This window comes from Gymnoscopelus braueri, assembly GCF_963280865.1.
Source record: "Gymnoscopelus braueri genome assembly, chromosome: 13".
NCBI classification, from domain to species: domain Eukaryota; kingdom Metazoa; phylum Chordata; class Actinopteri; order Myctophiformes; family Myctophidae; genus Gymnoscopelus; species Gymnoscopelus braueri.
This window is the reverse complement of record NC_137615.1, coordinates 14,544,153-14,556,720: the sequence shown is the minus strand read 5'-3', so window position 1 is coordinate 14,556,720 and position 12,568 is coordinate 14,544,153. Positions and strand designations below refer to the sequence as shown.

Here is a 12,568-nt window from a genome sequence, read left to right as displayed (position 1 = left end):
GGCATTGCATTGCAGTACATGCTTAGCTTACGGCATTATACTTAGATAGATTGCCACATTTATTTTAAACATGTTTTATTTACTTCTGAGGGGGGGGGGAAAGACCCCCTCATGAATGAAGACACGTGACCAAACATCATGACGTCTGGTCGTGGCAGAAGGCAAAGGAATCAACAACAAGGAGAGGACGAGTGTTGCGTTGGAAGCGTGCTGTTAGTAGTACTAGTTTTAGAAATGACGGCTTTTGGGTGTTATTGTTGACTTCTGCTTGCCTGGCTGCACTGGCTGAAACAAGAACTACAAAACCCCAATTTCACTCAAGTTACGTGAGGTGAGTCCAGCTCCAAAAGCAAGTGTTTTCTTGTTGATTGTTTGTGCTGAGTGTGCACCATAGTGTGCACGGGTTTTGACGCTCGCCGCTGCCTGACAGAGCGAGACGTCGCGAACTACTGTTTACCGTCTGCTTCCATGTCGCACGAGGGTTGTCGCTTGTCTAAAACAAATAACAGAAAATACAAGCTAACAACCCGTTGTATATCTGTTACTTTTAGTCTAGCGACACCGTTGTACTTTCGTGGCGACTCGCGACATAATTTCCCTTTTAATTTGTGTCTCGGCGAGACATAAATTAAAAGGGAAATTATGTCTAGTTGACAGTTAATTTTTGTCATTGTCAGTATTTGTTTTCTTCAAATACAGCAACTAGGTGCGTAATTACTGTATGCATGTCAGTCATTCAGTTCAGCTGTTTCACAATTAGACCCCGGTCACCCCCTCCGCTCCTTCCCAGTTATCTGACTGTCACTGTACTCTCTGGTACAGACAGTAACGGCAACGAAGGCAGCAGAGCTACAAGCCCACAGCGCGTCGCGATGCAACGGCGTCATGAGCTTGTAGATCTGCGGCTTGTTCCCGGCACCACGCTGGAAGAAGAAACGTTATACTAGCGAGAAGCTGAGCACGGGGATTTCCTCGCTTGTTTTTTGTGGGCGGGGGTGTTTGTGTTTTTGTGTCACTTTTCTTTTCGCGACCAAAGCAGCTTTTTGTCATTCTTCTGATTGTTGATGGTGATGCAAGACTATTATTTATTATTGATAAAATAATTTGTTATATAATTAATTAATAAAATCATTTATTATATATTTATTATTATAGATATTTGTGGGATTGTCCAGACAGACTCCAGACTATGCATTGTGTGCATTGAAATAAGTTCTTGGATCTCGTGTCCGTTCGTTCGTCTTCTTTGATCCTCTCGCGGTTTGTTGTCAAGAACTAAATACACTTGTTCTGTTCGGGCGTTCAAACCTGCTGCTTCATCACCCCGCCGTGCGTGCGTGCCGTGCGTGTGCAGCGTGCGTGTGTAGTAGAGAGAGCAAGGCAAGGGAAGCAGCAGAGAGAGAGAGCCCTGCAAGCAGCGCTGACTGTAGCGACAGATCAGGTTGGTTTCTGTCTGATGACATTTTTTATCAAGGATATTAAAAAATACATCTGTGCATGATCCATTTTATGCAGCATTTTGATACTGTATGGAGTTATTTTTTTTGTGTGTCGTTTTTTAGAAATGCATGCAAGGGGTTTGTTATTTATAGGCAAGGGCATGGTGTAGAAATGATGGTTTATTCGGCTGCAGTGTGTGCTGTGGTGGAATTAGGTTCACCTGAAGTGAGGATTCATTTAGCCACTGCTGTAACAATGCCAAAGCCAAAGCGATCATACCCTCACAGCCGGTACATCATGTTACTGGCTGCTCATGTATTATTATAACAGCATTTTATTATCTCACCAAACCACATTTTTTTTAATTTGCATTTATTTTTTTACAATGCTGAATCATCACAATCTATTAAGACGTTTTTTTTTGTTGTTGAATCCACCCGAAACATGGATGGCACCACCATGCACTGACTGACTGGACAAAAGGTCTGCTCGGTGAATAAAGATCGATGTTTTATCACCGAGCTGCTGCCTGCCTGTCACCGAGAAGATAGATTGCGATCGTGTTGATTTATAGTCATCAGAGAAGCCACGGAGCATCAAGTGATGATGGCCATCACATCATCACGCATTCATAGCGTGATCTACATCTCCTCCAGCAGAGAGAGAGAAATGTCTTGTGCTGCTTTTATTGCGGCGTTGTCACGTTGTATATCAACAGATAGTCTTAATGTACTTGCAGCATAAATGCTTAGTTGTCAGACAGCAAATGATGTCAACTCTATTAAGGAAAAATGCATGCTAAGCAGTGCTGTGCACTTATATCGTGATAATGGAGTCCCTACTAATACGAATGCTGTTAAATTAGGTCACATATATTTTTGAAGCACGAGATGAATGAGAAGTTCAAAGGCACAAGGATATGAAAAATGACACTTTAGGAAAAGGGTCATATTTGAACTGGGTGCTAATGGAATGTGTTATTTATTTATGTATTGTATAATTGGCTGAATGCTGTCCCACCTTGCTTGTAATATTATACAGCATATATCACTGCACTCATCTTCATTATATCTTGGTTTGAGCCAGACATTGCCTTGTTGCACTGTATGGCCAGGCTCAAATTGGTAGCCTATTAGACTGGGAGCCTGTGCCGGGCAGGCAATGAATTATCCATGTAGAATCTGTGGAATTCAAAAGTCACCTTGGAATCTGTTGAGTGAAAAAGCCCACGGTAAACAGACCCAAGTTACCAATTCTTGCTCGGATATTCAACTCATTGCATCATCTCTGTTCATGCAACGGGGGCAATGAAGTGTGTTTTTTAGACAGACAGACCAGTCCAGCAGCACTACATTACAGAGTGTACAGATGCAACCAAATGGACCCGTAGGGCTTCATTTGGTTGCACTCAAGAGTTAAATTAACTGGAGATTTTCGCCCGTGCAGGAGCCCAGCTTTGCAATATAGCGTAATGCCTGTTTGTGGCCCTCCCCTGCAGGTAACGAGAACAGATGAGGAGCCCCATGTAGGAGCACAGTGGGGGGGCGGTGGCAGGCAGCAGCAGTGTGGGGCTGGAGACAGAGGGAGTGGAGATCAGCTCTGAGATTTATGGGCACTCCGCGCTGAGGTAGCCCAAGATAAAATAAGGCTAGATGCCGTAGAGGTGATTCAGTATCGGTGCTCAGAATGGGCAGGCGGTGGAGGGTGGAAAAACGGAAGCGTGAGGTTGATGAAACACCAGGCAACACAACGGCAGAGCGTGGTACACCGTGGCCACCACCAGTACCTCTGTATGGCCAGTATGCATTCTGTATGTCTTGGGAGTAGTTATGCCTATTGAGCACAATTAATAGGTCCCATGAAAGGAAAACAAGTGTGCTGTTTGTGCACAAAACTGCTGCTTAAGCTGCATGGGGAAATGGGGAAGGCCTGGAGGAAAAGGAGGAAAAGATCAATATAGGTTCTTTTTTCCTTTCTTTCTTTTTTTCCCAATGAGGAGGGGATGTTGGTGATGAAACCCCTTGCAAGGGCAGTGCGGATTATGATTGCGCAACATTGCAATATGCCTGCCTCACTTCTGAAAGTAATACTTTCATCCAGACACTGTGCAAGGACGATGCGTGTTGAATTTCTCATCGGACTTAGATGCGGTATAGGCAACTTTGGAGAAATTAGTACAAGCTAGATTTTGAAAGGGAAATTAGCTACTGTTTAGAGATGTACCGATACCATTTCCTCCTTCCGATTCCAATAACTTGCGTATCGGTCGATACAGAGTACCGATCCGATACCAGTGTGTAAAAAAAAAAAAATCTAGGACAGTGGTTCTCAAAGTGCGGTCCAGGGACCCTCAGGGTTCCATGAGGGGGTTCCAAATGGACACTTACAAGTATGTAACCAAATGGATCCTTATTTGGTTCCATTTGTTCACTCTCAGAGTTATGGGGTCCTTGAAATTAAAAAGTTTGAGAACCACTGATACAGGAATAAAAAAAAGTGCAGCTCCAAGTTAGTAAAATAATAATGTAAATTGTACAGTAAGAATATAAAACAGTAGTGCAACATAATTTGAAAACATATGAATATAAAATATCGTGATAAATTACATGGTATCGGAAAGGCATAGACTGTCATACTGCCCGATACCGATACCAGTATTTTAGGCGGTATCGGCAGCTTTTCCAATACTGGTATCGGTATCAGAGCAACTCTAGTACAAGCTAGATTTTTTAAAAAGGGAAATTATCTACCATTGCTTCATTCATCAATGCTGTCTGGATATAATCATGCTATCACACTTATCTTACTAGCTCCAGGAGAATTACTAGATGTATGATGATGATGTTACAAGATAATATAGCAAAAATACTAGGCTATAGCAAAATAACACTGTTTGTTACCTGTCAGGTGAAAATAGAGCAAGCTGGAGACAGACTTAAGACGTTTACAATAGTCTCCGCTCACGCCATGCGCAGTATGTTCACTCTGTTTTAGTTATTGTCCTTCCTCTACTTTTCTTTTGTCTTTATTTTATTACATTTTTTTAATTATTTTGTTTGGAAGTTTTCATGAACATACTGTTGTTGACAGAATAGGTCGTTTTGGAGGATGCTGGCTTTTCGGCCAACAGCACCTGAACCACTACATCCAATCAGCCATGTATCCCTTGATTGGTTGAGAGATACTGCGGGCAGGAGGGCCCAAGTACAGAGGCAAGGAATTACACAGTGGTTGTATTTTCTCTCACACCATTTTAATTACTGATAGATAGCTCTATACTTAAGTTTGTCCCCCCTCCTTTTTCTTTCTACACCAAATTTCTTTGCCGAATATAGCACATCGAATATACAAGCCAGGCAGGGCGTCACAGGGGGGCGTGAGGGGGCGACGCCCCCTCAACCGGACCATCTCGCTCCCTCTGTCAAGACTGCCAGTTAAAAAACAAACCTTCTGGTACTTTTTAATTAATAGCGTTTCGGTGTCAAGCCTTCCTCAGCGTGTTAAGAAAGTGGTCAGTGGTGTTGTGTGTACCAGGAGGGACTGAGACAGACAGACAGACATGACAAGGACTTCAACTGCTGTCAGTAAAAATAAATAATTGAAAAAACAAACCTTTGTCGGCTAGCGCCGGGCCTTATACAAGCTCACAACACAACACAACCCATTGTGAGCTTGTAGATCTGCTATTTTTTACTGAATGTTTGCCTATTATGACATGGCCTAAATAGCTACGCTAGCAGGGCTCACGTGGTTAAGATGAGCTTGGTGTATTGATTATTCGTGTCACATTTCCCCATAATTCCCATTAGCTATTAGCCTAAACAGAACAAGCCTACACAGCAGAGCAGTTCACTGATTTTGATGTAACCTACTTATAACCTACTTATTAAGCTTTGCTTGACGCATGAGCCACATTAATGTTAGACTGTCGCTGATGACAGACGTGTGTGAGCTTAGTGCTTACACACACGTAAACTCTAAGCCAAAACGAAAGCTAAATTTAAAGAGTTTGGATTCAGCAGGGACCTCAGTTGATATGTAGGTTGGCATTTCATGGAGTCCTGTTTTTTGATGGATTTATTATATGATAAGCCCAAGAGGCAAACATTTTTGACCAGTGTCGCAAGTGATTTCTCATGCTGAGGATAGGCCTATATTTTAAACTACAGTGTAAAGACTTCAAACTTCAGTAAGATAGTTGATAGAAATGGTTGCCCTATCCAGCAGTGGCTGGTATTTCCCTTTTTTTATTTTTCTTGGTCTGTGACATTTTTAGAGGTCATGGAACGCTGAGTAAGTGTAAATAGGTGAGGAAATGAAAAGAGTGTAGATATGCTCTTGTATAAAGGACTTCTCTCAGTGGCACAGAGTTTTCAATTCAAATGTAGGTTAGGGTATGTAAAGTTAAAACTCTATGGTGGTCATATATCTATATATTCAATTCAACCTTTATTTATTTTCTCGGGAATACGTAACTCTCTATACAGATTGCGAGATTCTTTATTCTTTCTTTCTTTATTCTTTATAAGAATTGCGAGATAGAGGCATCCTCCTCAATCCTCAACCATAACTTATGGTAATCTTGCCCTGATTCATAATAATAATGATAGACTAGCTTAGAAAGTGTTTGAAGAGTGAGAATGATAGATAATGTTTGACGAACACATCCAGAATAACATGTGAAACAGAAAAATAAAAAAAATAATTGGCTTAACTTTTCCCTGAGATTGCATTTAACCCATTAAGATCTTCTACATATGTCTTCTAAATCCTAACACTTTTCTGAAAAACGTATGTTGCTATATCAACCAAAATTGGGCTATATGTATTTGGCCGCCGACCCCCCCATCTCAAAATATTTTGTTCCGGGGACCCCCATTTATTCAAAGATTGTTCACAAATGTTCACGGTTTTTCAAAAATAGCAGATCTACAAGCTCATAGCGCGGCATGAAGTGACGTGCAATGAGCCTGTATATCTGCTATTTTTGAATAGCCAAAATAATGGTTAAAGTGGCTAAATCTAAAATGACACAGATGCTTTCCCGGTTTTATTGGGTTAAATATCTGGAATTGCTCCAGGCTACGCCATGTGCTTGAATACTCTGCATTGTACCCTGTAGGTCAATCAATGAAATAAGCATTTATTTATTTATTCATTTATTTTGAAAGATATTCTTTTGGCATTTTTTTAAATACTTTATTTTGAGATTGTGTAGACTATGAGACAGGAAACCAAAGGGCAGAGAGAGGAAAAACGTGCAAGGGAAGATGGGAGTTGGATTCGAACCTGCAGTCCTTGGGCTCACACAAGGAGCATATGGTCTGTGTGTGTGTTAACCAGGCTGAGCCACCAGGCACACTGCAATAGTCATTTATACATGCACGTGGTGTAGTGAAGCTCATGGATATTTTGCCAGTGTGTGTGGGTTGCCTGCAACCCTTGGTCCCTCTGCCAGTGCTAGGCTGATGTATCCGATATTCTGCTCCCTTTTAATCAAGTCCTGCAGGCAGATGCAGTGGAAAGCTTTCTCCTATTATAGTTTATATCTACACTGTAAACATATTCAGTGTCAACTTAACACTGAAAAGTGTACAAATGTAACCAAATGGATCCTAAGGGTCCAGATGGTCAAATCTGTACATTCTAAAGGATAAATGAACACTGAGGATTTTACTCCTACAGCAGAGTGGAATAAACAATTGTTACTGTGCTTGGAAATTTCCATTGTGCCATTGTCAATTCAAAACAGGTAGGGTAAGTCATATTTCTTTGTTAAGTGTTAAATAAATTGCTCTATTCTGATAGTAATCATTGCTATATAGAGTGTTTGTTCAGTAACAGGAGTCTTCTTGTCTCTCTAGCTCTTTAGTAAACAAAAAATACATTTTCAGGTCTTGATACCAATTTTTATCCAATCAGGAGAGAAAACTCATACAGGATAAACAAGTGCAATGGGAAGTAATAACAAAGACATGAGCAGACCAAATTGGAACTGGAACAGTATAAAATTTAAGCTGATAAATGGGTACTTTCTCCTGATTGGCTGAAATTGGCAACCCACCTGAAATTGTATTTTCTGTTTTTAAAGAGCTGGAGAGACAAACGCTCTAGCAATGGTCATTAGAATAGCCTACAGAGCTTTAACCATTTAATAAAAAAGCGTTTTGTTTTAACCAAAACATATCACTTACCCTACCTTTAAGTAGTTGCCTTTTGATGGTGATGAATCTCTCTCTCTCTTTTTGAATCCCTTACACCTGGATGTAGGACAAATGCCTGCACATGTACCCAATGAGGCCAGTTTTAAATGGTTGCTCATATCAGTTTTTTATTTATTTATTTGGAGCTAATACAGTATTAATACTTAATGATGTAAAAAGAGAACTGATGTAAAAAGAAGAGAGAATAATTGTCTGGGGGATACATTGAATCTTGTCAGATTCTTGTCAGATCCTGTGTCTAGGTCAGACATGACCTTTGACACGGTCTAAATGTCTCGATACTAAAGAGCAGGGAGTCAAAATACAACCACCCCAATTGTATAAGTTATATTGTATTAACATAACATATACTCTACCATACAGATTGGACAAAATCACATTTTATTTATTTAAACAAAACTTAAAGGGATACTTCACTCTCGGGCCGGGGACACATTTAAAAAAAATATTAAAAATAAATGAAAAAAGTTATGGAAAATTCATGGCCCCCTCACACATTAGTAGGACACTGCGTGTCGTGAGGGGGCCATGAATTTTCCATAACTTTTTTCATTTATTTTTAATATTTTTTTTAAATGTGTCCCCGGCCCGAGAGTGAAGTATCCCTTTAATAAGTGAGGCTTTAATGGGTGTTTTTGTCCTAATTGCCAGCCCAACTACTGTTGCTCAATATGCCAGTGGATTGCATTACATTTGATTGACTTATTTTCAGAGCTGGTATCAATATCAAAACACATCACATGTTATACTCTTTCTTCAACTTGCACAGAATGGACTACGTTACTATACAAACTTCAACCTGTGCAGAAATGCAGACGGATCAATTTGAGAAAATCCTGCACCTCATGACTCTAGATATTTAATATGCTTGGCTTTCAGCAGCAGTCTTGATGTTTATGCATGTAGAGTTTGCAAGCTTAAATGTATGAATTTAATCTCTTAACCCATTAAAACTGGGAACACATCTGTGTAACCACTTAAACCATTATTTCATACTTTGGCTATTCAAAAATAGCAGATATACAAGCTCATAGCACGGCGCAGAGTGCCGCGCTATGTGCTTGTAGATCTGCTATTTTTGAAAAATCGAGAAAAGCAAAAATATAAAATTTTAAAGCAAACATTTTTAACTAACATTTTTGCTTCTGGGGGTCCCTGGAACAAAATATTTTCAGATGGGGGTCGGCAGCCAAATACATATAATTTTGTAGGTCCTTGACATGAAAAAGTTTGAGAACCACTGATATAGCAACAGAAGTTTTTCAGAAAACTGTTAGGATTTAGAAGACAATTTGTAGAATCGGAACCTACAGACCTTAATGGGTTAAAGAGATGCGTGAGTATAGCCTGCAATGTGGTATAGTATTCAGCCCAAACAGTTTTTACTTGGTATTAGTGTGTAATTTTTATTTTTACAATGTAGTCTTTCATTCTTTCTTCAAATAAACAAGGCTTGAGATATAGACAAAATGAAGCCAAACAAACAAAAACAGTCAAGACTGTGTGCATAGTGAGATGTCAGTGATGATGGTTGAGCAGGCCTACTTTTCTACAGGGATTGCAATTTTTATGTCAGTTTCCAAAAACATGCCTGGTGTACTAAGGTAAAAAAAAAAGAAAAAAAAAAAGAATGCCCTGCACTGTAAAATATAGTTTTGAGAGTAGCAGGCTGCCAAAACAATAATGAGCTACATTTAGAAAGTGAGATTGTAGGTTTAAGTTTTTTGGGGGTTTCTTTGGTTTTTGTTTTTTTCCATACCCTTTCTTATGGCAGGTGGTAAACTCCCTAGACATTTATTTAAAAAAGAAAACCTGGCCAATAAATTGGGCAGGTGGTAATGCATACTTTTCACAGTTTCTTTTTTGTTTAGTTTACCTCAAGGAATTGTATTTAATTGAAAAGAGTTACAGACGTTCTGGAATGCCACTTTGATCCTTCAATGCGTTATCATTTTTGAAGTCTTATTCTATCCCTCACAAGCAGATTTTAGTTTTGTGGTGTTGAATTCAGTAAGCAGTCTATCACCTTGCATTGTGCTGTACATCTACTGTATAGGTAAAGGCACTGGTAGGTAAAGGCAATGACGCTTCTCTAATGTAAGATGCCAATATCCACTCATTCCCTCCCAAGAGATGTGGTATGAGATCAACATCAAAGTGTCTTCACTCCAGCATCCAGTTCTTTCGAGAGACGGACAATTTATTTTCTGCTTATGTTTGGCAGTTGTTGTTTTTTTGCCCTGAAGTCCTTGAGTTTTGTTTTCCACAAACCCTAATGCCCCTATTCTGGGGAGTTTGGACATTCGGCAAAAATAGCTGATCTACATCTACAAGTTCACAATGCGTTGTGTTGAAACGTGTTGTGAGCATGTAGATTGGCAATTTTTTGGCAACTGTATTTGTTTTAGTGGGGGGAAAATATAGGCCCCTGGGGGACCCCAGCCAGATAAGTATAGGGTTTAAGTGTGGCCAAAGGTGTTGGCTCAGTATTTCCCCACTATTAACAGTGCATCACATTTCCCTTTGAAAAGCTGCTGAATGCCTTCTCTTCTATCTCGTTTTGTCACTCTTATTTCACGCTCTGAATACTTGGTAGTTAATAGCCTCCCTCCTCTCTGTCTCTCTCACCCTCACTTCCCCTCTCTCTCTCTCCCTCTATCTCTCTTTCTCTCTCTCTCTGTGTGTCTCTATCTATCTATCTCTCTGTCTCCTTCCTTCCATTGCCTTGTCTGTACATAATAGTTCACACCCACCTTCCAGTAAGTTTTCCCGAGCTATCAGCGGAGTCTGATTTTTAATTTGCAGTTAAATGGCGCCCGACACATGTAGCTTGCTTGATAATTGACTTCACTCAGCTGAAGGGAGGGTTGATTAGATCTGAATATCTAGGCGATCTTTTCCTGCTCAGAATGGGGAGGGAGGGAGTCAAACTATTGCCTCTCATCAAGCATGAAATGTTGATCACAGCTATTTCTGCTGCATGGGTGGGTGTTGGCTGCATTCGGCATTTCAGCGGTGCTGGCAGCAAGTACAGTCGGTAGGTTAACAACTGTTTAATTTAAAAACAATGTGTTATGAGAGTCGTGTTAACCTCTCGATCCCTATAGTCGTCCGATGATGAGAATGTGTCCAAAACATTTGCCAGAGTTAACGTGGTTCATAAGAAAGGGTTTCTGCTGATGAGCCTGTAACCGCAGCTCTGTGAAAAATAACTGGCCAGCCCTCTTCCACTTGTTGTGTTCTCAAGGTCACGGTCATTTTTCAAAGAGAGCAAGAAAGATACCTGATAACTGAAAGACCCCAGCCTTAAATGATAGTTGGGACTTCCACCTCCCAAAACCCGCAGTCTCAGCCTCTCTGTAGGCCAAGGCCGGTCCTCGTCTCAGAGGATGAGACCATACAAAGCCACCGAACTGCATACTGGTGTGGCTTTGCTTTCTAGACATGAATGTAACATTTTGGTGGATGATATATTCAACTGTTTGCTTCATCGAACTGAATTGTTATTGTTGTGAGTGTGTGTGTGCTTGCGTGTGTGCTTGCATGTGTGCATGAGTATGAGCGTGCAGCCTGCTAAAAACTCGCTTTCATCAGCATGCACCTCCACAGCCCAGTTTATCCACTTCATTAGGAACCTGTCGATGCCAAGAGATGGGCCGCTTCCTTTCAGGAATTGGCAGTGACAAGATACATTTGCATGGGCTTGTGTGTGTGTGTGTGTGTGTGTGTGTGTGTGTGTGTGTGTGTGTGCATGCATTTGTGTTTATCTATGAATAATATATACATGCAGTTCCTAATTCTATTGCCTGATTTCTACTTGGTTTTGCATTGTTTCGCCGACATGTGCTGAAAGTAGCCAATCTACAAGCTCACAATTACAAGCTCACAACACGTCACAACGCATTGTGAGCTTGTAATTGTGAGCTTGTACATCGGTTAATTTCGGCATGCGTCAACCGGTGCGCAACTAAGTGTGAATCAGGCTTATGCCGATATATGTGGTCCACTCTCATGCCTCAGTGAGGTCCACATGCCTTGCCCAGCCGTGTTTAGTATTCAGATAACAGGCGCTGCTGTAATCTAGATTCTGAAGCGGGTTGCTGGGGTTTTTGTTTGCTCTTATGGCCCTGATAATCTTGTTACACTGCTGTCAAGTGGAGCTGGCTCTCCCACCAGCCCTCTACACCCCCACCCACACCCCACACACACACACACAGCACCACCCCAACCCCCCCACCCACCCACCGCCATTTTGAGACGGCCGATGATGGAGGAGCCTTGCATGTATCCTTGAAGAATTACCTCCTGAGCATCTTTATTCAACTCACCCACCCTGCTCACGGCCCCCCCCACCCCACCCCACCCCTGGTCTCCTACCCCCACCTTGGGCTGGTGAATGACAATGATAAATATTCATCAGGGGACACGGTGTGTGGAGCCATGGCTCCCCCTGAACAAAGGCTCCCCGGGCTAATGGTGTCCATCCCTGGCAGACCCCCCCCCCCCCCCCCCGGAGAGAGAGAGAGGCCCTGCGAGAGGGGATGAGATCGTTAAGGCGCGACGCGGGACTCAAGTCTTATCATATCTCCCCCTTTTTAAATTCACCTATAGGCCGATCCCCACCTTCACCACCCACCCTCTATGGGTGTGTAGACGAACCCGGGACAACGTCTGAAGGTTGGCCGGGTCGCTCTACATCGCGTTAGTTCAACTTCACAACTTCCTAATTGGCGCCTTGGTCGTCGTGGTCCTTGCTGAGATCAGGTTTTTTTTTCTTTCTCTTCTCTCGCTCTCAACCCGTTCTTCTCAAGCTCCTCTAAATGTGTCGAGAGTGCATTTTCGCAAGGCCGTTCTCTCTCTCTCTCTCTCTCTCTCTCTCTCTCTCTCTCTCTCTCTCTCTCTCT

General features: G+C 41.6%; 1 protein-coding gene across 1 annotated transcript in view; it reads left to right on the top strand.

Moving 5' to 3' along the window:
* Positions 1 to 291: 291 nt before the first annotated feature.
* The window catches only part of LOC308099416 (transcription factor MafK-like), a gene marked incomplete at its 3' end in the record, with an annotated part of 18,077 nt that continues 5,800 nt past the window's right edge, over positions 292 to 12,568 (top strand). The window contains exon 1 of the mRNA XM_080448160.1: positions 292 to 331. The remainder of the gene's footprint in view (positions 332 to 12,568) is intronic.